The 27,067-nt window shown below is 38.6% G+C and overlaps 1 long non-coding RNA gene across 17 annotated transcripts in view; it reads right to left on the minus strand.

The window, feature by feature from the left end:
- LOC110405685 overlaps nucleotides 1-27,067 on the minus strand; it is a 382,975-nt gene that overhangs the window by 226,488 nt on the left and 129,420 nt on the right. The window contains exon 1 of one of the 17 annotated variants that reach the window (XR_002443063.1): nucleotides 18,133-18,234. The exons of the other annotated variants lie outside the window; for them this stretch is intronic. This is a non-coding gene — a long non-coding RNA (uncharacterized LOC110405685). Of the gene's footprint in view, nucleotides 1-18,132; nucleotides 18,235-27,067 lie in introns of those variants that run through there. 17 annotated transcript variants of the gene reach the window in all.

Genomic DNA, 27,067 nt, shown 5'->3' on the forward strand with positions numbered 1-27,067 from the left:
AACTTGATGATCCTTGGGATCCCTTCCAACTCAAGCCATTCTATGATCTAAAGCATTCTGAAGAAGAAAAAAAAAAAAAAAGAAAAAAAAACTTTTTTTTTTTTCTTGTAAGGGAAAGCGTTTAGGTTTTTCTAATCCTACACACAGGAATTGACACAACTGTAAAAGAGAAAAGGCTAACTTCTCTGTTTCATCTTTAGGCAGACATCAGCCTGCTCTGCTGAATGCCATGCACCTCCAGACTCTGCTGACTTCCCTCATTAGCTAAGATCGTTCTTCTTCAGTGTAAATATACACTGTTCCATGGTAAATGTAATGTTCACACCAAAGCCTGCTGCATCGCTATGGATTTAATATCTCCAAAGCCTGGAAGCATTCAGACTGGATGGATTTAGGTCATCTGTATTAAAAATACGTCTACTTCTGCAGAGCAGACATTTGAACAACATGCACAGCTGCGTCCTGCAGGATGTTAATTAACATGGCAAAGTACTATGCAGGAGAAAGTTGCCCAATTTTTTAAAAGTATTTTGAATTCAGTGTATTTCCTTTCTTTAGCAATAACCACCATAAGTTATGTCCAGCAAAACCTGAAACTGTTGTCTGAAGTGGGATCAATTCTAAAACCACTCCAGCAGTATAGCAGATTCAGGACATTTCTGAAGGAACGGGAGGAGGAAAGATCCTATATGAAAGAGAAAATATTCTCTCCCCGAACGCCAAGCATGAGTGAAATGAAAAAAAAAGAGAAATATTTAAATTAACTTTTTGAAATTTATAATGTATTTGGAACAGCAGACTTAAAAGCCAGCACTAAGTGATGAAGGGGGTAAGCTGACATTACCTTTTTAGAAGTATAATAGTTTTTGAAATTCAAGCTTAGAAGGATCAGAAAGGAAAAACAACAAAATGCAGAGAGAGGATGGGTCAATTAAAAATACAAGAGAGCATTATCGAATTAGTGATGGCATCTACACACTGCTCCCTTCTTGGAAGCACTCTAATTTTTTTAAATCAGATTAGGGTCATTTCTGACTGTTTCAAGCATAAAGGAGCGTGATATTTATTTGCTAGGTGCCTTCATTTCTGACTGATTAGCTTTCTGAAGATTAGCTGCCAGCAATTTCTGAAATGGCTAATGTTAGGTAAATTAGCTCACAGAGTGCTGCAGTTTGCACTGCCCAGAAGAGTTTACTCGTCTCAGCTAAGAGAAGGATTACAGAAGACATTACAGACAAAACAGCAGAAAGTCATAGAGCGTCTCCAAAAAAGTTCACCCAAAAACTGATTCAGCTATTTTCAAAATATGTTTTATAAATAGAATATGAAGAAGGTTGGTGAGGCCTGAACTGCACCTAAAAAGGCAGTACAAAGGAATTCCAGAAGGGTTTCTGTAGAAATTGCATGGCAACTCATACAGTTTTCATTCTTTGTATTATAACATTTCACTTTTTTATGATTCTCAGGGAGAAAGAATGCTGATGGATCCAGTAAGAAAACTGCACTTTGAGGAGATTTTACAATATGATTAATACATTTTTCTTTAGAAAGCAGTCACAATTAAAAACAGCCTGGAACCAGAAATATGCAAACTAGGGCATTCAAAAGAAATTCTAATCATAAACCATACTAAAGAAAAGTGGAAGAAATGATGATTTTTCACAAACATCTTAGTTCCCAGCTTCAGAAGATAAGGGGTAGGAGCCAAAAGAAAGAAGTAAGATTTACCATTTGAGGCTAATGAAATGATAACAGGAGCAGTGGAAATCCCCTGTAAATTCTTGCAGGTAGGTGGCTAGAGGAGAAGTTAAAAAGCTGAGCAGCTATCATAAAAATCAGCTACTACGATCCTCAGGTCAGTCAAAGTGGTTGCTATGCTAAACTTGCTGTTAACAATATAATTTCCATTTTGTGTTTCTGATATTTCAAAAGATTTTCAATAAATCGCTCAAGCGAAGCTGAGGGCTTAGTTGTCCTTAACACTGGGATTCTTATGGTGTTGTGCACACCATGAAAACTCAAGGTACCCAAAGCCTTTCAGCATTCTCATTCAACAGGAATGTTTAATATAGGTATTTGTATCAAATAAGTGTTTTCCATTATATCACCCTATTATTCAACCAGGCAGTGAATGAAACACAAACACAAGCAAGCATGCAAGAGGCTGTGCCAAGCATTTTGTACCAGTGTGCTTTCCATCTAGCCAGTGTTCTGTTGCAGAAAGTCAAAAACCCAGACTTGAAGGGATTTATGAACTACCAGCTTTAATTCAACAGTAGTTTAGTAACTCCCACCTTCAGCCAGTTCATATACAAGTTGCTTTTTGCCTAGAGTCAATGTTCGCCAAATACTTACAACAACAGCTTACAACAGAGGTCCATTTAAATACAGGAAATTAAATGCATTATCTTCTGTTAAGAGGATGACATTTTAGCTACGGTTCTCAATGTTCCACCATGTGCTGGTCATCATATTAAACTGGAATGGAAACTTGGCAATATGTTTTTAGAGAAAACTTTTTTTCCAGAAATATAATCTCAACCCCTATTTTATTATGCACAAAACTTTTGGTTCTTCTTACATAAAACCCATCACACAATACATGTCAACATACAGTGACTCAGTTAACGGGTAGGTGGAATATGTGACAGGTAAAATTTGTTAGTGGAAAACTTAATGAGAGTATCAAACAAAATACCTATTAGCATTAGGAGGGACTGAAATATGTTTTAAATGATTACTGAAAAACCAAGCAACATATTTAAATATGAGATGAAGAGTGAAGAAGAGATCGTCAAATGTTACTTCACCATAGAAACATATGATGTAACTGGTCTCATTTACAGAGGATTTACACAAGAATATTGTGGTTGCCTTAAGCTATACCCCGCTACAATTCTTCAGGCTGCTATAAATAAGCTTTGTTAAAGTTCTTGGATTGGAAGATAAAATGAACAGAGAGCTTAATCTTGGAAGAAACCGTGGTTAAACATTATAATTACTGAGACCAGCTATTTTAATATTGTGTTAATTTTAATGACCTTATTCATCAAAAGACTTATGAAAAGGATGACTAAAGTTAAATGTATTCTGCTTAAACAACAAAGGATTTCAGGGATTCATGGCTCATGTTTAAAACTCAACACAGAAAGTAATCTGACTCATAACTCACTGCTCTGTAATGTTAGAAATCTAGGGAGATACTAAAAATTGTTAAGCAATGTTAGGGAGAGCAAACAATTTAATTAAACTAGTATGTAATCCTTTTAAGGAATTCAAAGCTAGATCAGTGGGACTATACTGAGAAATTTGATTGGTTTCCTTTACTACCTCTCTTTCCTATTTCGAGTTGTAATACCACTACGTCAAACATTAATCACTTTAATTATCCACATGCCAAATTCTTCTCAAGAATCTCATTATCTCATGTCAAAAGCATTGCAATATCTTGTTCTCTAGTCTGGCTATAGCCATTCCAGTTGCTGCTGCAAAAACAAGTCACTTACTGGTAAGTGTACCACAAGACCCATAAAGACTTTGGAACAGAAGAACTGGCATTTCTGGTTAGAATGAGTACAACAGCACACTCGGAAGATTAGTTTGAGTCATCCCACATCTGCCATTTGTAGTCTATTGGCTTGAAGAAGGTGAGCTAATCCTTTATCATCCTTTGGATGCAAGGAAGCAGATGACAGGTAGATATACAAGTTGAACATCAATTTCAAAGCTTCCTGACAAAAGATGATGACAGACACTATGCTTGCTGAATGCCCCAGAAAAAAGGATTTGATTTTCAGATTTCTTCTACTTTACTATAGACCAAACCACAGCATGCTGAAAACAAGACACAGGACCAGATAAGCCTCCAGGTCCTCATGAGGTCAGAATATCTCTAGGTGAGACACCAGTGGAAGAGAAAGCAAGGCTGAGTACCTTGGGACATACTGCTGATTTACCTGTGTCCTGTAGTCCCACTGATGTCTTCAGTGGACTGAAGGATGCAGATGTTTTAATTTAGAGCAGAAAATATTCTGAATTAGACTCAGAACTGGAATAGACAGACAGGCAACAATCAGTCTTTCCAGAAGTTCTACATAAATCTTTATGCCTTCAGAGGAAAGAATGATTTTCCCAGGCAGAAAAGACATGTGTGACCAGTGGTCATACAGATGAGCTTACATTAAGAAAAGCATAACACAGAATTTATAGATTTCAGAGAAGTCACTCTCCTCTTCTGAAACTACGACTACGACAAAATGATCTCAAAGAAAAGGAGAAAATAATGAAGAGACAGACCAAGCCCTTGAAGCATCAGCACTGACCTGTAATGCAGTGGAAAGAAAATGAACTAAAATGATCAACTGTAGGGGAAAGAAGAAGAAGAAGAAGAAAAAAAAAGAGAGAGAGAGAGAGAGGGAAAAAAACAATTTTCTCCATCTTTTCCTTAGTTTTTTTGTTTGTTTCCTGAACTACTAAAGATCATTCATGGCATCTTACCAGTATCATTCTGTTCTGATAGATAAAGCAACCGTGATGCTCACCTCCAAATCTCACTGATTATATTTTCATCTAAGTGTATTTTGTTTTCTCTTGTGTTTTCTTCACACTTAATCTCTTCACAAACACCAGCAGTCATGATATTCCCTCAAGTTTCTCAAAACTCTTCTTTAATACAGTACTTAGTCTTAACTTTCAAAAAGATATGCTTCCCACATCTGTAAACTTATACCTATAAATGTTTGTGGTGTCTCTTGGACAGCCACTATTCAGCACATAGCAGCAGAATATCATTTATGCTCAGGATTTCTTGATATTGGTAAACAGGTGTGAATACTTCTCTATACAACCTTGTAATTTAGGTTAGGAATTGCATTTTCAGTTTACAGATACAGAAACTGAGGTAGTGAACAGATTCAAGAGAGGATTAATCTGGTACCTCCAAGCTGGACAGTGTCATTGTAGGAAATTATTTATATGCAAAAGGATCATTTGAGGGCTAATGCTTCCTTCTGTCAGAGCCCGAGGCTGGAGAGTGTTTGGGTGTTGCAGTTACGAATGCATCTGAAGATCTCAGTGCCTTTACAGCATGAAAGCAAGGCTAATTGGTCTGCAGATATCTACAGCTGAAGGCACTCCTCCATAGCATGTAGAACACAACAGTGCATGCAGGAAATGAGGATATGTCCTGCAAACACAAGAGTAATTTGCGTAAAAAAATTATTTTCATAAACAATCTTTACAAGTTTTCTCTTGTTCTTTGTCACATCTTTTTCTTATTACTGCTATTCAAAGACATTTTTCATGTCTTTCTAACCTTGGGTTAGTTCTAACAGATGGTTTTGAAATGCTTTGTTTGTGTTCCATTGAGTGACTGCAGGAAATCTCAGGCAATTTTTGTTCCTTCTTACACGAACAGCCATGAATGAAATGTGTTTCCTACAACGTACTGTTTTGTCAGCTGCACAATTTTCTTTTCACAGTTTTGACTGCAAACTTAGCATTGTTTCATGTCTACTTGGTAATCTATTTTGTGCTACAATGAAGAAGCCATGAATTTCTAATGTTTCCATTTCCTCAAGAGGTCTTTTCCCAGTCACGCTCTCTAAATTTGGCCAATTGCACTTTTGGCCTATCAGGTTGTTGAGTACATGTTTCCTAGAATTCTGAAGTTTTTCCATTTGCAATTGGTAATTTGTACTACCTGGAGCAGCCATACTGACTGTTCTTTCAGGTTCACCCTGATGTAGGGAGCTTGCTTTAGGAGGGGGGTGGCACTTGATGACCTCTGGGATCCCTTCCAGCCCCTACAATTCTGTGATTCAGTTAAAGAGAGGTTGGTTATTGCAGTTAAAACTAGGACGTAAGATTCCACCAAGCAAAAGTATATTCCTAGACTTCATAAGATGCTTGTGTAACATTTCCAAGTTTCTCTCTAAATAGAACATGGAAGTCTCAGAGAAATGAGCATAGCTCAGAAATTCTTTCCTCTAACTTACTTTAACCATCAGTGCTGCAGTGGCCAAATTGTGGTTTAGGGACAAACCTAGGTCATGTGCATATTAGCAAACTTAAAAGTGTAGCTATCTACCACTAGTGATCCAAGCTGTCTCTGGATCTGTTAGCCTGGCTGATAATGATAGAAGGCAAGGAGGTGGTTTGCAGTGCAAAGTGCAAATACTGATGAAGACCACTATATGGACAACTATTCTGAAAAAAAACACAACTCTTTTCAGAGCTATTTTTTAATTGGTGGCTTGTCAACCTCCAGCTTTCATGTTGTAATTGCCTCTTCTCTCTGAAGACTAGAATAGAAGATCTTTTTTTTCCCCTTTTTATCTTGGAGATGCTGAGAGACACCATTAAGTTAAATACAAATGCTACTATAGATGTTTGAAAGCACCAACAGAAATATTTCCTTGCATTCTCACAGTGCATAAAAACAAGTCAGTTTTTACCAACTTTTCACATTTATCTTGGTGTTTTCTACAATTTAATTCCCCTTATAACCTCTACAAGCTACACCTATTCTGCCACACATAGACCCATCACTCCACTAGCCAGATTTGTGGAAGAGCTTCTTGGCACCCTCCTGTGTTGAGTCAAACAGAAATGTACTTTAGTTAAATGTTCAGTAGCTGTTTATAAACATACTTTAAGTCGTGAGATACCAGAAAACAAGAAAACCCTGCAGAACAGTAAGTTCTAAGAAAGCCTGATGAAGGATGGTTCCAGCCCCAGAAATGGGGGGGGGGAGGGAGAGTTTCTGTGATAATTAGTTGAAATTAGTTGAAATAAGGAACTGTAGAGATGGAAATGCAAATGGAGGACACTCTCTTTTTTCTGTAATTACTGCACTGGATCACAAAATTAAAGTCATCAAGTAGGGAAGATCCTGTGCAGATTTCCAGAGATACTGCATGTTCTGGCTAATTGTGTCAGCCTGGAGTAGCTGATTAGCATAATTAATCTAAATTTCTGATTACCCAAAGGAAGATGTTGCTGGGTGTGCAGGTGAGATAAAACGATTGAGACTTCAAGAGGCTAACATGCAATAGCAACTAAATAAGAGTATTTGAGAGTCTTGTTTGCTTGTCTCTCTGCTTTTTTTAAAAAAGGACTGAGGGGAATCAGGATAGCACACTGCGATAAGCCCAGGTCTGTGCCGAGAGTACAACACTGTATGGTGTTGAAGTTTGACTAGGTCCTGATAAAAGATCTGCGCTACTAATCTGTAATTCAGTACAGTGACAACGTCCCAGTCATTTTGTTAAGTCACTGAAAGAGTATTTTAAAAGCTCAGATGAGGAGCTAATGGATACATTTAGAAATTTTTACTGACAGAGTCAGGCAGTTGATGAGTACCGAGCAGTCTAACTTGTCAGGATAGCTCTGCAAGGCCTTGCTGCCCTTGAGGGAGCCAACAGCTACTCCTGATTTAGTGTCTGCAAACTTAGTACGCATTGGACTCCTGCATTTAGATGTCTTATAAAACATTAAAGAAAACTGGCCCTAAATTTGAACGCCACTAGTGACTGACTACCTACCTGATGTAGCTCCACTTACATTGCTCACCCCTCACATTATGTACTTGTCTAACTGTATGCTGGACACTTTGTCCACTAGGATGTTGTTAGAGACAGTACTGAAAGGTTTTCTGAAATATATATTTAAAAAAATCACATCTATTGGCTCCTCTTGGTCAAGTAGATAGGTAGCCTTGCCGTAGAAGGAAATTAAGTTAGTTAAGCAGGACTTTTCCCTTATAAACCCTTAAGTTGGCTGCAATTTAAGGAAAAAAAGAACACTTACATACATTATAATGACAATGTAAGACTTTTTAAAAGACTACATATAAATTACTTCTCTAGAAAACATTTTAATGAACTTCAATTGAGTGAAAGCTATAGCACTAGAATCCCTGCAAACGGATATCTTCTGTTTGTTGTCAGTGCTGGTGGTGATGATGAAGCCTTGCCTATTCCTAGCACTGCAGGAGGCTCATCAGCTACAGACTGAAGTTGTGATTGTGTTTCCATAAAAGCCACCATGCAGTCATAACCAAGAAACCACAACTTGTCATACTCCAGTCTGTCCGGATCACAGTGGAAAAGCCAGATTTTAAGGGGCTACAAATGCACTAGCTAACTGTACGAGATCTTTATGTTTTTGCTACCCTGATCCTTTCAAACACAGCATTTTTAATCAAAGAAAATTATGCCAATTTTTGCCATCTTTAAAAGCATTTTCAAGTTATTGGGCATGAACTTCCAGATAATGAAAATTAGGTTTCATGCTACTGAAACAAATGAGGGAAAAAGCAAAAGCAAAACAAGGCACCACACCACAGTTTTGTGACAACCTGATCGGAGTAAGGAATAGAATTGAAAAATAAGTGAAATAAAGTGGTGCAAAGTTTCCAAAAAGTGCCTTTTCTTTGCCCTGGGGAGAGAAGGATCTACATTGCTCAGGACGCAGCTTGCAAAAGCATTCTAAGGGCTGCCTGTCCTTGAGCAGGGAAGTCTGCATGCTTTCAAACACCTGCTTGACTCCCTGCATCCAGTTTATTTAGTTATTCTATGCTGAAAAGGCTATGTTTGGCTTTCTGAGTATTATGCTAAACGAAAGGGAGACAAGTGTGGGCTGGGGGAAGGCTTGCCCTGTCATGTGTTGCCAGGGGCTGGTTCAGTTTTGAAAGGCTCACAACACCGTAGCGTTTTTCATGTTAAATGGAGCTGCTTTATTTTAGACCCTCAGAAGAGCTTAAATCAGAAGGCGGCATTTCTCTAGGCTAATGTACTAACCTTCAAAGTATTAGCTTTCTGAAGTCAAGCACTATTTTCCTAAGGCTGAGATGTGTATGCCTTTGGGTTCATCCAGAGCTAGATGTCCAACAAATTTACTGCTGTCACTCAAGCACGAGCCACACACAGCCCTTGACTTCCCCAGGAAATGAACTCTCCTACAATTCCCAAGAAAACACAGGAGGCCAGACACCGAGCTCACACAACTACTCCTGTTAACTGCAAAGGGGGGACCCTGGGAGGGCTTCTGGTTCCCCAGTCTAAGAGCTGCTTTCGCAGCTCACAATGAGTTTAGGTGCAGGAAGGTGTGACATTTTCTGAATAGATGATTTCTCAATACTTCTTTTAAATGAACACAATTATTTATACCATGCGTATGCTGGTCCACAGGAAGAGATCAGGATGGAAAATGGGACCAGCTAAGATTAGGAAGCGTGGTGGTAGTGGGAGACCTGTGCTACTCATGCAAATTTTACTTTAATTTCAGTTAAGGGTTCACCTCTCTCTTTGCTATGCTGATTAGGCACCAGAGTATTAGAAGAAATATCACATACCAAGCTAGAAAAGCAATTCCATTTTCAAAAGTTAGAACGCTTGAGCTAATTAGAGTGGCACAGATACTTTGATCAGAAATAAATTAATGCTTTGTATGATATTCTCCTCTTAGTTAACTTCTCTCAGTAAATTCCCTCAGTGTTGCTTTCTAATTTCACACAGGGACAAAAAAGATGAAACATTTTTTTCTGATCAGCTTGCTGTAGATTTAAGAATAGTTTGCTAAGTGTTTAGCTTTATAAGAGAACACTATGATTTTTTCTCATTAACACCTTGTTTTATTTATATCACGACTTATTAAACCATTGCATGGCATGCACAGCAGGGGAGCAATAAATGGAACAGGTATTTCATGCCTCATTCCACTTTTGTTATTACTTTCTCATTGCAGCATAGGTGATAGGGATCACAGCTCTGGTGCAAAGCATGATAAATAGTACTAGTGACCATCTGCAACCAGTCAATACTCATGCTCCAGCTGAATTTTATATGTGATTCTATTAGGTTTAGCTGTACATTTTTGTACCCAAGGAAGCCTTTTTGCTGTGTAAGCTCTGGGGCTTCTTCAGCATTCGTATGTTTTGCAGTTCAACATACTTGCTCAGTTTTCCAAGCCTTTTTCCCTCTTTGTATCATCCAGTCATAAAGGCCAGGGCTTACAGAAGAAATTATCTAAGAAACACTGAGGAATTTCTTAGAAAAAAAAAAAAGTAAATGAGGAAAGTTAAGGAATCAAACTGGACTCCAAAATCCTCTTTGATTGTATTTGTACAGTAACATCTTTTCTGGCGCTGAAAAAAAAGCACAAGAAAAGGCATGTAACCGGTCCTGAATGTAGCAAAAAGCTAAAGAACTGGAAGCTTGATAAATATTCCTTCTTCCCATTTGCACAGTTAACCAGCTGTCAGTCTATCACAGCACCTTGGTTCATATTTCTGACATCCCTCATTTCCATCAATAAATTCACACCGAATACCAAGAAAAACACTGTCTTAACTTCAATGATACAGTACTTGAAACATACAGTAGTTTTGTAATTTAACATTCACAGGCAGTTCATGAGCAGCAATTGTCTCAGGCAGCTTCAAGTAGGCTGTAGTAGTAAGAGACAGGAAGGAGAACTAGAAGAGACCCAGCTCCTCCCACCTTTCAACAGATGGTTAAGATCATTAGTAATTTTGATCCACTTTCATCACTGTGCCTAGCAAACTTCAGTTATTCACATTCTATAAAATTTGTAATGTGTACTTCCTCTCACACTTCCTATTTCTCCATGTTGTCAGAACCATGAATGTTATTTATTTTTTCCTTGGCTAGCAGTGAGATTTCTGTGTTTTCTCGACTCGGCATGCCAAATCTCAGGACTTAACAAAGCAGCTTGCTATAATTTGCATTGTCATGCCTTTAGCACCAAGTCGTTTAGCTTGTCCAAGCCAGGCACAAATGTGTTTTCTGTGGTAAAGAGCTACAGCCACAGACTGGCTGAGGCTGGCAGGGATCTCTGGATCCCTCTGGCCCAAGCCCTTCCCCAGCGGGGCCACCCAGAGCAGGGTGCTCAGGCCCACGTCCAGGCGGCCTCTGGAGATCTCGAAGGAGGAGACCCCACAGCCCGTGGGCAGCCTGTGCCCAGGCTCCGGCACCGCACGGCTCCGAAGCGCTGCCTGAAGGTCAGAGGGAACCTCCCGTACTCCAGTTTGCGACCAGTGCCTTTGATCCACACACTGGGCACCACTGAAAGGATCCCGGCTCCATCCTCTCTGCACCTTCCCTTCAGGTATTTATAGACACTGATGAGATCCCCGTGAGCCTCCTCTTCTCCAGGCTGAGAAGCCTCAGCCCTCCCGCTCTCTCCCTACCCGAGAACTCTTCCAGTGCCTTCTGCATCCTGGTGGCCCTTGGTTGCATTCTCTGCAGTATGACCATCACTCTCTTGTACTGAGGAACCCAGAACTGTTCATAGGACTCCAGGCGTGGGCCACCTACATGCTCATCTAGATGAGAATGTAAGTTTGTGGCAGATAATACAAGAAAAGCTTGTGAATATTAAAACCTATCCTTATCACTCACGGCAGGTATTCCTAAAGAACTACAGAAGCATTGAGTGTCTACTGGTTCCACCACAGCATATTTGGGGTTCATATTTCAGCTTCCCACGTTCAAAGGCATCCAGTAGCAGAACTAGAGTATGTACATACTGCAGTATGTAACCCACACATCATTACTGTGTTTTCCACTCTCTGATCTGCTTTCCTGCAACTTTCTGCATGATAGCTCCTCACTGAGAACCACACTGCCTGTTAACCTGCATTCACAGATGTGGTGGATTCCAGAAGCAGTAACTCAATTAAAATTCACAATGTTCAGTCTGGTTTCTAACCCGAGAGATTTCAAGTCCTGAGCACTTGCTATTTAGCTGTAGTTAAACACACTTGACAGGCTGTAGCACAGCCTTAGTCACTGGCAGTGGACAGCAATGCAAGAAGTTGATGCAAAAATCATTTTCTTTCCTTCTGTCAGGCACACTAATCATCTCCCTCCAGTTGTGCCACAGGCTGCTTTTCAAAGCCTCTCTGTCACAACTGTTAAACAACAAAGAAAAAAAACCACACACGGCTCACATGGAGCTCCCCAGAGCAGAGCCACTCCTCCCTCTGCCTACAGGAAAGCTGTGAGGGACCCAGTAGGGCTCTTTGCATCAGCTAAGGTGATGAAAGTTCAGGTCATGCCCAAAATACAGGAATGTTCATACATCAAAACAGCTTTTTCTCCAGTTACAAGTAAAAGATAAGCATGACAAAATAGAACTAAGTCCTTCAGCTGATCTAAAAAGTTACTGTATATAATACCCATGTGCTACAAATAAGAAAGTATATAAACATACAAAGAGGTATTGCTAATGAATAACACAGAGTTCAACAAAGCCTGTTCTGCACAGTATTTGTCACTGGGATTTCTTTGTAGCTCATGACAAAGCAGATGTCCGTGCTCAAAATCTGAATGCGTGTCGTCAGCTGTGTGCATATGGGAGCTCCTTACACTGTGTTCATCTCCCTGGTGGATTAATGTTGGGATCATAGGAGAAAATGGAAATAAGAGAGCATGTCAAGCTTTAAGTAGCATCGTGAATAAAATCCTTATCACATTAGGAAATATGCATTGATATTATCCACATAAAATTCACAACTCCATCCTTAGAGAGTACTGCAATTTTTAAAATATAAATACAGATACTTGAAACAAGAAGAAAATTCCTTTGGATTAAGATTTCCTACACATATTTGTTGTTCTCCATTCACTTGCTGATGCCGTGCTAAATCACATGATCCAACAAATTTTACACATGGTAAGAATATAACAGAATTCTTTTCCATTTAATTATGTTACTATTGACGGCAGATGCTTGTCCCCATCCCACTATTTTTCTTTCTCTCTAATGAGGTGTCCTTCAGTTTGCCAATAGCAACAATGAGCAAATATCCAGCAAGGTCATTAAAAAAAAGATGAAAAGGTCATATTGTAGTGATAATCCAATTTAAAACAGGAGTTGTCCTACATGTAATTAAATGCATGATGAATGTAACTTATACCACCAATACAAACGTCAGTGTTTGCTTAGATGTACTTTCTGTTGGGGATGAACGCAGAGTGGAGGAATTAAAGAGCCTGCATCTCATTCTATAGAGTTTGCTTTTCTTTCAGTCATATAGCAGATCTCCTTGTACATATGTTACATGGTAAGCAACAAAAGATAATTAAAAAAGAGTGCACCGTTCAGATTTGGATTGAGACTTAGTTCAACCAATCAAGAATTCCACTTTCATCCTCTTTAAAGAATACATGGTTTGCTTCTCAGTAGGATGAGTAACTGATTTACTTCTTTCTTTCAACAGTAAGTGAAATTAGTAAATTATCAAATTGGATACAGAGAAGGCAGGGAAGAATTTTCACAACTTGAAAAAATACACGTGATGTTAATGAGTAAAGTTCTTGGTCTCTCATGGTTTCGTGGAGGCATTTTGTGAAGGAGTGGCTAAGCCCAATTACTGGATTCAGCATACATACTACTTTTCAGCTGAGGTCACGTTCATTTCCTAAATCGTAGGGTTGACAAGTGTAATGAGCATTTTGGTACATAACACTCATTTAACAAATGCTAATGCGTTCACCTCCTGCTCCATTTTTCAGACTTCTAGTGTTAGTGAAAGGGAAAGCAGAACTCACATTGAATTCAGGGATGCCAGTCCCTTAGAAGACTGCATTCGTCACCTTTCTGTCTCTCACAACACTTTCTCACCCTAAGATAAAACCAATGGCAGGGAAACTAGATTGGATGACAGGGGGAAGTCTTTCACTGAGAGGATGGTGAGGTGCTGGCACAGGCTGCCCAGAGAGGCTGTGGATGCTCCATTCCTGGAGGTGTTCAGGGCCAGGTTGGATGGGGCCCTGGGCAGCCTGACCTAGTGCTTGACCTAACTGTTGGCAGCCCTGCCCGTGGCAGAGGGGTTGGAACTTGATGCTCCTTGAGATCCTTTCCAACCCAAGCCATTCTATGATTCTATGAAATCTGAGTTTGAACTTCAGAGACCTGAAGTTAAAATGAGTGCATGATTCTGTTCTCAAGAACAGAAATGAAATAGATATTGGTTGGCTTACTGCCTAAGATTTTTATCCTTCTCTGGAGACAGGACATGAAAAGATCTCCTTGTTTATTTAGCCCCATTCCCCTTTTATAGCAGGCAACGATGTCATGCACTCTCCTTCATAAACTAGTAAGGCAATCCTAAAATTCGTTAAATTTTGTCTTCACTTTTCCTGTCTGCTTATTGCAGAGCAACACACTCACTACAGCTAGAAGTTATCAGATAATTTCTACTTGTTCATAACCAATTTACTGCAATTTGGCTGTTAACTCAGATCCACCTTTTGACTGGTATTTAATTTATCAAAATATTTAGAGACAGAAATGAACCACAAGCCACACTTTCATAGTTTCTTAGAAGATGGACACAATTATCCTGGAGTTTTCCCTTGGAATTGCCTACCAGAATGGTTTAAAGCACTCTGGATTTGGTTCACTAGTGGCTTTTTGAGAAGTCATTAATTTCTGCTGTAAACATCCACGCAAAGATCCTCAAATTGCATGTACAATTTTAACTTCTATACCGCACAACAGATAATAGTTCCCCTCTGATCATCAAGAAACCTTTGCACTGTAGCAGGTTTTTTATTCTTGATTATAAACGCTGAGCCTCCACATTTTCCTGATCTTGCATACTGTATTCTCGCACTTTCATCCTATTTCTATCACAGCCCTCAATATCATCCTTTTTAATATTCTATTACTTCTTCAAATTGATGTCAGCTTCAAATCTGAGTTACAAGCAAATTAATTAGCACATCTGTACTTGTTATGCCAAGATCACAAGAAAAGTTTATCAAGAATTCTAAATGCATTATTTCAATACTTTATCCTTCACTACAGACCATCGTAATATATTGCTTACTAGTTTCTACTGACCTTAAAGTTTTCGCAGAGATGTGCACAGAAAATTAATTCAGGTGCAGAACTAATTAACTATTTGGGACTGTCTTGATGAAATCCAGATTGACTTAATTATTTCTCAGTTTTCTTCTCAGAAATAATAACAAATAATCACCTGATTTATCACTGGCAAAGCAACAGTATATCACATTCCACTTTCCATTAACATCATTTTAAACTCAATTCTGTTAAAAAAAAGAGTTCTAAAAGCTTATATCTGACTAAGAGTAAAGTGAAGAGCTTGCAATGCCTGGCTTGCCTTCCTGCACTCTAAAGTTTCCAGAACTTCATCTTTTATAACACAAAAATCTACCCCTCTAATATCTCAGTTTAATACGAATTGATTTTAACCAGTGATTTCCAGCCCTACTCTTTTTTCTACAACTATTCCATAGTTGTAGAACTCCGTAATGTTTGCATTAATAACTAAAAGCATGTCTACAATATAAAAATTCTCACGGATTCAGTGATTGCTTTGTGAAAAAAATATGTCCTCACGTCATAATATCCAGACACTATTATCGTGAACAAAGTTTTTTCTTCAATCTGCATGTAGGAAATAAGAGTTTTCAGTATGGGACACAGATTCCAGTAGCATAAATCTTTTTTTTTTTTTTTCCTCTTTCCTCCTGTCACCCTATCACATTGTAAGGTACTAAAACTACAAAAGAATGAATGCTGTTAAAACATCGCATCTCTGAAGAGGATCACATCCCAGAATCCTTTTCTGGGGACAAAGGCCTATTGTCATGGCCTATTCTTATAATGAGTGAGCAAAATAGAACAGCCTCTTTGCCAGCTCTTTTAGATGGCATAATGTGACAGGAGCTGGTTATTAGGACTATAAATACTGATTTCAAGAGCACAAGAATCCAGTTGTGAATACAGGTGCTTTGGTTTTTATTCCTAGTGTTTGGAGTGCTCGTATCTGCATCCCCATACCCCACTGCCCAAGAATAGCAGAGATTGAAGGAACGCGTGATTTTTCATTCTAGCCATGCAGGGATAAACAGTGCCAGGCAATCAACGTATCTGAGTACTCAGCATCATTTCACAACACAGTAAACACGTTTCCTCCTTTCATGCATGACTTCCCTCTGAATCCTTGATGGGCACAGCAGAGTTGTGCTGTCAGTTCAGAAAACACTCTAATCCCACTGCACAAAGCTGTTGTGCACTCTAGAAAACTTAGCTGAGCCATTTCTCGTCATTATTAAATGTGGCTGATAAGGCTGCAGGGAATAAAACTGATAAACACATGACAATAAAGAGTGAATGCTGCTTTCGGATAAAACTGTCCCTAACATCCACTTTCTCTCAAATAATTTACGGCTGTTATATACTTAAGATAGAAATAATTTACAAATAATGAAAGGAATAGATAATGAAATCGAATGTAGTGATCCTTTTTGCCTATTTTTTTTAATTTTATTTTTTCTTCTTTTGCCTGTTTGCTTGCAGGTTTTTTGTGTATGGTTTGTGTGGTTTTTTCCCCTCCCTAAAAAAAAAGCTATATAATTCATGTTATTTCGAACAACAACATTCATGGAACACATCTTTATTTTATTAACCAAAATAGGTCTTTAGCTATATAGAACTATTTGTCTTTATAAAGCCATCCTATTTCTTATTATTTCTTATTGAGTAAATTGGTCCAAGAAGTAAGACAGCAGCTACTACAGATACTGCACAACTCTTCTCAGAACACTGCTAAATCACCCGCTACTCAGAAGTTTTTCAAATTAACCATGAAATCAATTTATTCCTAAATAACAGAAGAACTTAACAAATGACAGGCTATTGTACCATCATCTGTCCAACAAGTTTTTCCATGTAATGCAGGCCCAGAGTACCAAGAAGGCTAGAAATTATTTAAATAATTGGACTAATTTTGTTGGCCTTTTTCTTTCTTGCCGTATTCCATAGTGTCATGGTTTTATGATTTTCGGTTATTGGTACTCCACATCATAACATCATGTAGTGAATGTACCTGGAGAATTCTTTCATTTTTTTTCCATCATTCTCCCTACCCTTTTCGCCTTTCCCCTTTTCCCGGGACGTGGGCCCCCCGTCCCCTTCGTCACGGAATCGGGCCTAACGCCCGTAAACCGTTGACACATAGGAACTATACTCCTTATTACATTAGGAGTAATGTAATTTTACATTACATTTTGTTTACAAAATTACATTACATTACATTTTGTTTCTGAGAATATTTGGAGTTTGTGATATTAAGAAGCTAATTCAAACATGCCCTGATTTTAGAATTTGCCTTAAAAAAAGCTGAGCATTTTAACAGCAAACAAACAGCATGGTAACCTGTCCCTTAGCCGTAACATTAGCACATAGGTGCTTAAACGCAGCAGCCTGAAAAGCAAACACTAGCTAGGCATAAATAAGCATAAAACACTTGTTACATCATTACTCATATATTTTGGTTGTTTTTTCTTTCCCATTTTCAATTAAGGAGAGAGCTGTAGTGACTAGTGACTGGATTCATATTTATCCCTACCTTTAAGTCATGAAAGAAGAAAGATAAGTTTCCTCATATCACAAAAAAAAAAAGTTTGGATGCCCAGACATTCAGTTTCAGACCCGATTTTTTGAGCAGCTAGCTCTCACTAAAGGTAAATTTATCAACTAAACTGAAAAGAAAAACAGAACTTCTGAGACCTGCAAGTTAAACATCCACTCCTCTATAATGGCAGAATAAAATGAAAAATAGTATTCAGGAATTTAGACTTTTTTTCAAAAGTTGTTTGGACTTCCTGCAAACCACAAAATATACTTCTCTTTACAATTAAACAACATATGTTTTAAAGACATTTTCATTCCAATTTAAGCACTTAATTCTGTTGGACTGTCCTGAGGCATCTCAAGTTGATTCAGTGATAAACTGAACTTCCCCCAACTGTGGTTTACTGGTTTATGGGAACACTGATATTAAAAGCTTGCAATTTCAAACGTAAATATTTTTTCCTAAGATAGCTCTCAAGATTTGCAAATGTAGAGACTGATAATTCGTGTGACTGCTAAAAACATAACATCAGTCTTTAGAAACCACTCTGCAGGCATACTGGTAGGCATTTTATGAAACAAATTCTAAGTTCTCAAAGGCTTTAATAGAGCTGACCAGACTCTTTTCTTCAAGTTCTGCAAAAGAAACTATTCAATAAAGAAAATAAGGGGAAAAGACCAGGCAGGAATTAGAGCGCTATTTTAGAATAAGCTCACCCTGAGATCTCAGCAGTGGCCCCAGAAACACGATCAGTCTTCCTCAAGCTTTGCTGGAAGTATGCAGCTGCTGGTGGCAGAAAGCCTGTGAATCCATTTACAACCTCAGCTATTTTTGAAAGCACTAAACACAGCCTCTTTAAAAACCAAGTCTTGAATGTTTGACTTCAGCAGGAAATTATGACATGTTAAGAATAATGTATGGTGGTAAAGGTTAAGTGAGTGCATCAGTCTGTTCTAGATGTGAGGATTTGTTTTCTTTCTACCTCGCAGTAAATTTCAAGTCACAGTTAGAACGGCAACACACAGGAAAATATTGTGATTTTTTTTTCTTCTGAAGAGCTTAAGAGCAAAAGCTTCAGCAGATAGATTTACATCACCACTTGTCTCACTCTCCTATGTCCTTTGTACTCTGATCTACGTTAGAAAGTGCATATAAGGTCCTAAACAGAGCAACAGGTTACAGAAGACAGACAAGAAATCAAAGCAATCAAAAGAATTTATGACATTAGAGCAAGAGCACAAAGGCCGTCTGGTTTTGAACTGGAAATTTTCCTACACTACAACACAATTGCGCTCTCAGAGTGTTCTCCTCTAAAGCAAGAGAAATCTCTTTCTCAGCCCCTTCACCTTAAGTTTGACCAAAGTACAGAGAATAGGACCAGTAACTTCCGACAGAAAAGCAAATTCTTCTTGTCCCAGGGGAATTACGGAGAGCTCACTCTATCTTTAAATCCTAAACACAATTTTGGATACAATTCTCCCTCTGGAGAGATTAAGAGAGGTAATCAGAAGTGACAAATTGTACTGTTTGATGCATTACCAGAAGATGCTAAGATACTACAATAATCAAGGTTTAAGGGACATGTATAGAATAGAATTTGTTCCTGCAAAGTACTGGCTTGCTGTCATGTAGCACTTGAGAGAATGGAAAAGAGCGGAAGCAAGAACTAAACAGAGCAACGTGTAATTTCTGAAGATCAGCCCCTGATGTTCCCTTTAGGCTGTACCAGCATTCAGACCCGGCCTTTAGAAGAAAACTGAATCTTGTGAAAGGATGGACAAATGGCACGTGAATATCACAAATTCTATCAACCTCCAGCATTTCAATGCATTTCACGTGATTTCCAGGCTTGATATTTGCCTATGGGGCAAGGGTTAACTCTGCTTTCACTAACATAATCCAACATGTGCCCTTCCACTTATAACTGCAAAAACACAAAAATAAAAGCAACAGAAAGGTACACTGACAGAAAGATCGGATAACCTAACTGCTGTAGGGTGGGCGTATATCTTTTTTATAATAACACTACTAAATATAGTCAGTCTACCCTGCCTTCTGAACTGTAATAAAAAATAGCAATTGCAGTTTCAGATACCCTTAAAAATATTGGGTTTTAAACGTATGTCCTGCAATAACACTGCCAAAACATACTTCCAGTCTTTCAGAAGTTTAACTTTTGGCATCAGAGGACTTCTAAAGTACTTCTGAATGAAGTACCAGAAGCCTTATAATACTCTGCAACAGATCACCTTCAGGATTTGCTCCATTACACTGCGAGCTACTGTCACTAAAATCAACTTCTGCAACAACAACAACAAAAACACTCTTAGTGTCAAACATCTGAGCTAAAAAAGAAATATCTCCTACAATGGAAATGAGACAAAATTTCATTAACGCGACAGAGGTATATATCGTACAGTACACACATCTGTCTACAGAATGAGAAAGAGAGAATGCCAACATAGAAATCTGTTCTTGCCAGGAAGGATGAAGCAATGCAGTCTCCAAGCCTCACTTAATGGCTTAGATAAAGGCTTAAAGGTGTCTGTTCAAACTGTTTTAAGATCTTGCAACACGTCTGTTCTTAGAACCTGGTTTCCCTTGGAAGAAAACTGAGTATGCAGATGATGATTGAGTCCCTTAACACTGTATTGTATCTCAGCCTTGCTGAGACATCCAAGGAAGAGGAGGAACATTTCACAACACAGTCAATGCCCCTGGAGCTGAGGTTGCACTGGGTTGCACCAAAGTCAACCGCAGCTGGCAGGAACCCGTCAGTGTGCTGGGGATGTAACCTGCTTCTCAGGCTGCATTATCTTTTCTGTGCCCAGCTAAGGAACAAGATACCCACTGGCAAGCAAAGGTGCACTGCCACTCAAAAAATGGAGGCACTGGGTGTATTTCTGAAGACTCCTACTTCCATGGGTGGTATTTAGATCTCAAACCAGAGACCCCTATGAGATCAGCTCCCACTGTTTTACTGTGATCAATTTCTGGCAAGCAACTGCAACATTTGTACTACGTATTTAATTTCATTATGAACTAGACCAGAGTTACTATTTATTCCATTTATACTCCACTTAAAACAAATTTTCCTTTGGAGCTTTGCAATATGTTTTACTCAGTTGAAACAAATAAGTGACAATTCCTAAATTTCAAGAACAGTTGGCTATTTTCAACACCAACTTTTCATCAAAACAGAAGATTTCTGAACACTTCAACTCTCTATTTTTCTGCTCTCCTTTTATTTTTCCTCTTCTTTTTTTTTTTAAGCAGGAAATGATATTATTATTCATTTTTTACTTTTTAAAAAATCCTTCTTCAAATCTATAGCCAGTTCTTTCTCCTTCTGTGAAAGCTCCTCAAATGATCCTTGCTCCAGCTGTACAAAGTATCTGTAAAATTTTGACCGACTGGCAGCTTTTGTAGTGAGTGCTAGGGTATGACACAACCTGAAGAACATTTCTGAGTTCTCCAACCAAGCAAATACTTAATAATTTATACATTCTCTTGAATTCTTTACCTTGAAGATCATCCTGAAACTTTCCCATTTGAAAAGTTGCAGATTCATTGTTTTTCTTGAATTTAAATCATTTTTCCATCTCCTTTTTCTAACTTTTTCTCAGACAGTGAAAATGCAAAGCGTTCTCTCTTTCATTCCTTTCCACTGTGTTAGCAGTGGCATTTGTCCCCACATCTATGTAGAGTTAAATTTGAAAGGTGTAAACCTACATACAAAGTTACATGAAATCTACAGATTTGATGTGTCTATGAGTTTATACTTTTGCCCTATCAGAATAAGTCAAAACCTACATCTCCTGTAACATAAATAGCGTACCATGTCATTATTACTGGAACAGTAATGCACGTGTTGTCAGTTCTTTAACAAACATCTAATGATTAACTATAAATCTCGTATCAAGCTGAGGTAGTTTTATGTATCAACCATTTTCCAGCAGTAAACCAGCTGTTGTGCATTATTATTTCTATGAATCTTATACTTAATTTTAAATTAGGTGATTAAATAGTGGTATAATTCACTTAGACGTTAAAGGCATAATATTTGTTTGAGGTTCTAACTGTTTACCTGGAATTACATTAGCTGGAATTTAGGTCATTAACTGTGTGAAAGTCAGTTAATGTCCGAAAACAAACATAAGGTTTTGTGTTTATAAGTCAGGAGACTAACAACATTTCGGAGATGATAATCTTAAGGAAACAAAGTTAAGTTGATATCTATATCCCACCTGATGTTGCTTCTGAAAAACAAAGTCAAAAAAGATGTTTGTTTCTTCCATTGTCATTCACCCAGTGATGCACACTGGTCGTTCTGTACTTTCATGGTACAGGTACTGTAGGTCAGAGTGCTGAGACAGTAACTTCACCTTACCAAAAAGGCTGAAATTCTTGTTATAGTGGGTTTTATTTTTCTGCCTCCCTCACCCCAATTCCTACCCCCTACTCTCCCAAAAAAAGGCAGGGAGGAATTTCCAAGGCTCTAATAAATTCTCCCTTTCACCCATTCTTACTTCGCTGATTAAACAACTGGTAGATTTTTCTACTGACTTAACTCAAGCAGAGAAAAATACATGCTTTTTCCAAATAAAACCAGAAAATACTGCTTATGGACCACTCCTAGAAATTAAATCATTTTTCAAATATTGAACTACTGTGTCGTTGGCGGCAGCATGCTGCGAAGTATGAACTACAAACACTCATGACTTTATGACTCTATGAGGCTCACGCCCGTCTACATTTCTTGCTACACAGCCTCACCGTCAGACACTTCCATTTGTAGGCGAAAGCATCGTGTATGGAGTGGACTGTTCCTACCTTCCTGGAAATCCTATTACTCACACTGATTTATATCTGAGTCTGCGGTATTGTTGTTATTGCTAGTAAGCATACTGCCAGGACTGAAACAGAACCCACATCTGCCTACCTGCCTGAAGGTGCCATGAAGTACACAGCTCATTGCGTGATTCAGGCTTTGAATTCACATCACCTGCAGAGTCCCTTGATCTTGCAGCAGCTCATCCATAGCACATTAAAAGCTCTTGGGCTTGATGGAACTTCTTATGGAAAGGTCCAGCCAGATGCAACAGAAATGCAACCAAACATAGGTCATATGTTTTAAATATCAATCCGCTTAATAATATAAGAGGCCCTTTTGGTACTGTAAAATTTACTACCAGCATCGGTACAGGACTCCTTTATACATGGCTCTAAACACACCATGGACTAGAGTATTAAATAATAATTAACCTAAATTTCTCTAAAACAGCAAGCAAAATCAACTTGTATTACCGTTAAGTTTGCTGACCTAATGCATGATAACCATAAATATAAAAATAAATATAAATACAAAGCGTGGTCAAAGTTTATTTCAAAAGCCAAGTAGTCAACAGGAATCTTCTCATTACCTTTAGTAGGCTTCAGGGTACTTAAGCAACTTATAACCCCGGAAGAGAGGGGTATGAATTCACCAGTTCTTTCAACATGTAAATATTTAGTTGCAATGATCATTTAACTGCTTACTTTAAATGGTGTTTATTCACAGTGCAGAAAACCTGTGCTTTCAGAAGTATGCAGAGATCAGGAAAAAAGGAAAGGCAGCGACAAAGGGTAATAATGCCCTCCTTCTGCACAACTGCAGAGAGATGAAAGGATATCTGTTCCTCAGTGTTTGTTATGATTCCATGCCTGTTGCATATTCTGCTGCTTAATAAATTTGCCCTGACAAAGAGATAATCTTTACTGAGACAGCATAGCTATTGTCTTCCCCATGCAATGACTCTGCTTTCTTCTTTATAGGAGTGACAAGAACAGAAAACAAACCTTAGCTTCCTTATGACTGGTGCTAGGTGTTCAGTGTTCAACCAAATTAAAGTAACCATTACAGTTTTTTATTATAAGGAATTCACAATGTTGTTTTCAAGCTTTTCCTTATTACTCCCTGGTTTTGTGAATTTTATTTGCTACTGGAAAACAATGGTTCTCATTACATCTGCTGTAGGCAATGTCAGGTTTCACCTCCCAAAAGGCCGGTCAGCTCCACGCATCTCACTGTCAGTCATGTCACAGGCAGATTATAAGGCTAAGCATCCTGAAGTGTTCTTCTAGCTGCAGAACCGCCCTTCTAATAACACGCAGCTGCCTGTAGCAAGTGTGTACGGCAGCTGATAAATGTATAATCTACTTGCTGTCCAGTTTTCACTGTGCTGCAACAGGAAAGAAGCTATTGGCAGGCATAGACACAAGTGGAGAACGAAGTTCTGCCCTTCGAATTGCCTCTCTTTTAACAACTATTTTGGAACTGTAGAGGTAAAGCACTAGAGCGAAGCACTAGTGAGAGCACCCAGGCCCTGACGTGTCCTGTAGAACAAACCCCTCAGCGCAAGGAAGTGGCTGTGCAGCACATGCCTAGTGGCTGTGGATTGCAAGGGACCAACCATCTGGCACTGGTGAGACAGTGTCACACTGCCAGCACAGAGCAGACACCAGGGAGTCTGTGATGATTTTGCCAGATAATACTTCGCTTGAATGAAATGTATTGTCCAGCTTCATTAGCTTCATATTTTACCTCTACATGACTGGAATAGCTTGCCACAAAAATAAGGCTTATGAAGCTGGTACACATATCAGCAAAACAGAGATAGGAAACATGAAAGTGATGGACTCATTTCTGAAATTTTTCCACCATGTAAAAATGCTATTTTCTGTCTTAAACTCAGTGTAGTAGATATTCATTTAGAGAAAAATGTACATAACAACCTGAATTCCAAAAGAGAAACGGTACAAGAGATTGACAGTGGGAAGAATCAGCAAGCCGAGATATGAGGAAAGTCTATTTTCAAGGACATGGCCTTAGAATCAAATTACAGAGAAATACCAAGAAGTACCAGAAGCGCAACACTCCAGAGTAGAACTGATTTTACTATCCCACAAAAATCTCAGAAAATCCAATCCTACATAGCCGAACCAAAGCTGAGCATATTTTTTATTATTTTGTCAAATCATTTTTTTCCTAAATCAGTTTATCTGAGCATTGCTGTATTATGCTGCTCAAAAAAAAAAAAAACAATACTATACTGACTCCACTTCTGAATCCTTTGCTCAGGCAAATCTTCCAGCATGTTTTCTGTCTGATATGGTGCCTTCAGCAATTATCTCTAATGGCCAAAAAAAATATTAAATCAGAAAAAAATATCTGTGCAAAAAAAAAAAAAAAACCTGCCTGAGTTAATAGGAAAAATAGTACATAGGTATTTGAAGAATAACATACATTCCCCAATTGGAAGACACAGCAGGAAATCTCTCCTGAATAGGACTCTAAAAAATTGAGAGCAACACAGAAAAGACAGATAAATGAAACTTATGGCAGATCTCGAGCCTTAGCTGCACTGTAAAAAAGAAAAATACGAAGTTATTTATTTGCTTCCATTTTCAATCCATCTTCAGTGCCCCAGATCATATTTACATAATACAGTTATTAGCAAATATGGCATGAATCATTTCTTATCCAGAATGTCGGTTCAAACTTGAGCGCTAATGTTTGTAGCAAACCATGCCCATCCCATCGCTGCCTACGAAGATGTGCAGAACCATTAGTATCTACTTTTGGTAATTTTACAGCTATTTTAGTAAAAATTCCTGTGGGTGCATGTCCAGCTTTCCCATGCTGTTCTAACAAGATGCTCACAGCTGCAGAGCCTTTTCAGTTTCTATTACTAATAACATAAATTTCTGCCATGACAGTAAACATATAGAACCAGATTCTCCATCAGGAAAAGTCCAGCAAAATTGTGCTGCGGCGAACCTAACTCCAGGTCTTGCCCAACCTGCTGAGCACATAATTCAGAGACACACTTCTTTCCCCACCCTCCCAAAAAAGCTCTTAGCTCTAAACAGCTGTTCCTATTTCACTGTAGATCGAGAGAGAATAGCTAATTCCAGTTTTCCTGGTGAATGTCTCTCCTTTCAATAAGCTCAGAATTTCTTTTTGAGACAATATGGAAATGATCGAGGAAAAACTCCTACAAGAGAGCTTCCTACTTACAGGTTGTGTTCTTACAGTGAGTAAAGAAAACAGGTATCTTTTCAATCTATCCAAAATAATGGCAAGCACAAAGCTAACGGAAAAATATGCTGTGAAGTGATAGGCTCTTTCAGGGTAGCGAATTTGCAGCCTTTTCTGTACACGCAGCCACAGTTTGAAGTAAAGCTGTCCCACTTCAGGCTCTTTTTTTTTTTAAAGCATCGTACCATACATTTCTCTATAACAAAAAGCCATTGAAACAAGGCCATCTTCCAACAGATTTACCATGCTGTGTGTTTGCTTACCTCTCTAATTTTCTAGTTGGTCTAGCAGTCAACTGACTTTCATTATTAGCATAGCATTAGAGGTAAGAATATGTATGGGTTATTTCATGTACAAGCTATGGGAACACTTTCCAAGGAACTATTTTACCCTTGCTCTTATCAAGGAGGTCTGCTCCATAGAAGCCTGTCAGATTACCAGAGCTGAGCAAAATTTACTGTTCAGCACAAGGGTGATTAAAAATCATGCCCTCCCCTGTATTTGCTTGGTGGAAAAATTCATTGAAGAGCTGCAAAGATTCCTCAGTTCTTCATACCAGCAGGAACCTGCTGCATCCTTCCGCTACCAGAAAGCAATGGTTCTCATTACACTGTACTGGATCATGCTGGATGGTGGCAAAGAATAGGCAATAAGTCAGCTTAAGACAGCTGGGTACTTTAAAATGACAAATCACATTACTTGATGGATGCTCATTGCAGTTCCTTCAGAATTGTTAGCACAGGTGACAGTGTCTCCAAATATTCAAAACAAAGAGCTAATATAACTTAGAGGTGCTGTTAGTAGCCACCATCAGTAAAGGACCTCCTCTATAGATTTTCAGCAGAATTACTTCGCCAGTATAATGAAGCTGCTGTTTCCAGTGTAGGCTAGTACAACAAAACCAATATACTTCTCTCTTGTCCGAAGGTCCACTGAGCTGTCTCAAAAGCCAGCACAGCACAGGCTAAATCCACTGAGGTAATCGCAGCAATCACACACTGTTAGTCACAGTGAATGAGAATCAAATGTTAACTTGCTCATACTAACACATAGGTCTTACTGAAAGTGATACGAATTATGAACTTTGTAGAATCTTTGATGTTGATGCGGTACACCTTCAACAATGATCAGCCCAAGCCTTGTAGCCCCTCTTCGGAATGGACTTTTCCTTTCTGTAAAGTTTTGAGCTATCCTTATCTCTTCAGCAGCCTTCATACAATTCAGAAACTACATCTGTTCAACAGCATTGCTGAGATTTATAAGACAGAATAGCAGCAGCTTTTACACAGTTCAACAAACCGTTCTGACAAATGATAGCAGCTGTCTGCTCTATAGCTGCCAATCATCCTCCAGCAGGTAACAAAAGCACCTACGGAGTTTTACTTGTTGGGATGAGGTAGAGATACATCACACCATAAGCCCCTTTAGCAAAACCTTATGAAACTGGACACAGTAACAATCCCATTGCTGGAGATCCCATTCCTCAGCCCTCACAGCCGGGGGATCACAGCTACCTGCAGCTTGACTCATCTGTCATCTGTTATAAAGGGCAGTTGCATTGCCTTCTGCCT

The sequence above is a fragment of the Numida meleagris genome, chromosome 13 (genome assembly GCF_002078875.1).
Source record: "Numida meleagris isolate 19003 breed g44 Domestic line chromosome 13, NumMel1.0, whole genome shotgun sequence".
Taxonomy (NCBI): domain Eukaryota; kingdom Metazoa; phylum Chordata; class Aves; order Galliformes; family Numididae; genus Numida; species Numida meleagris.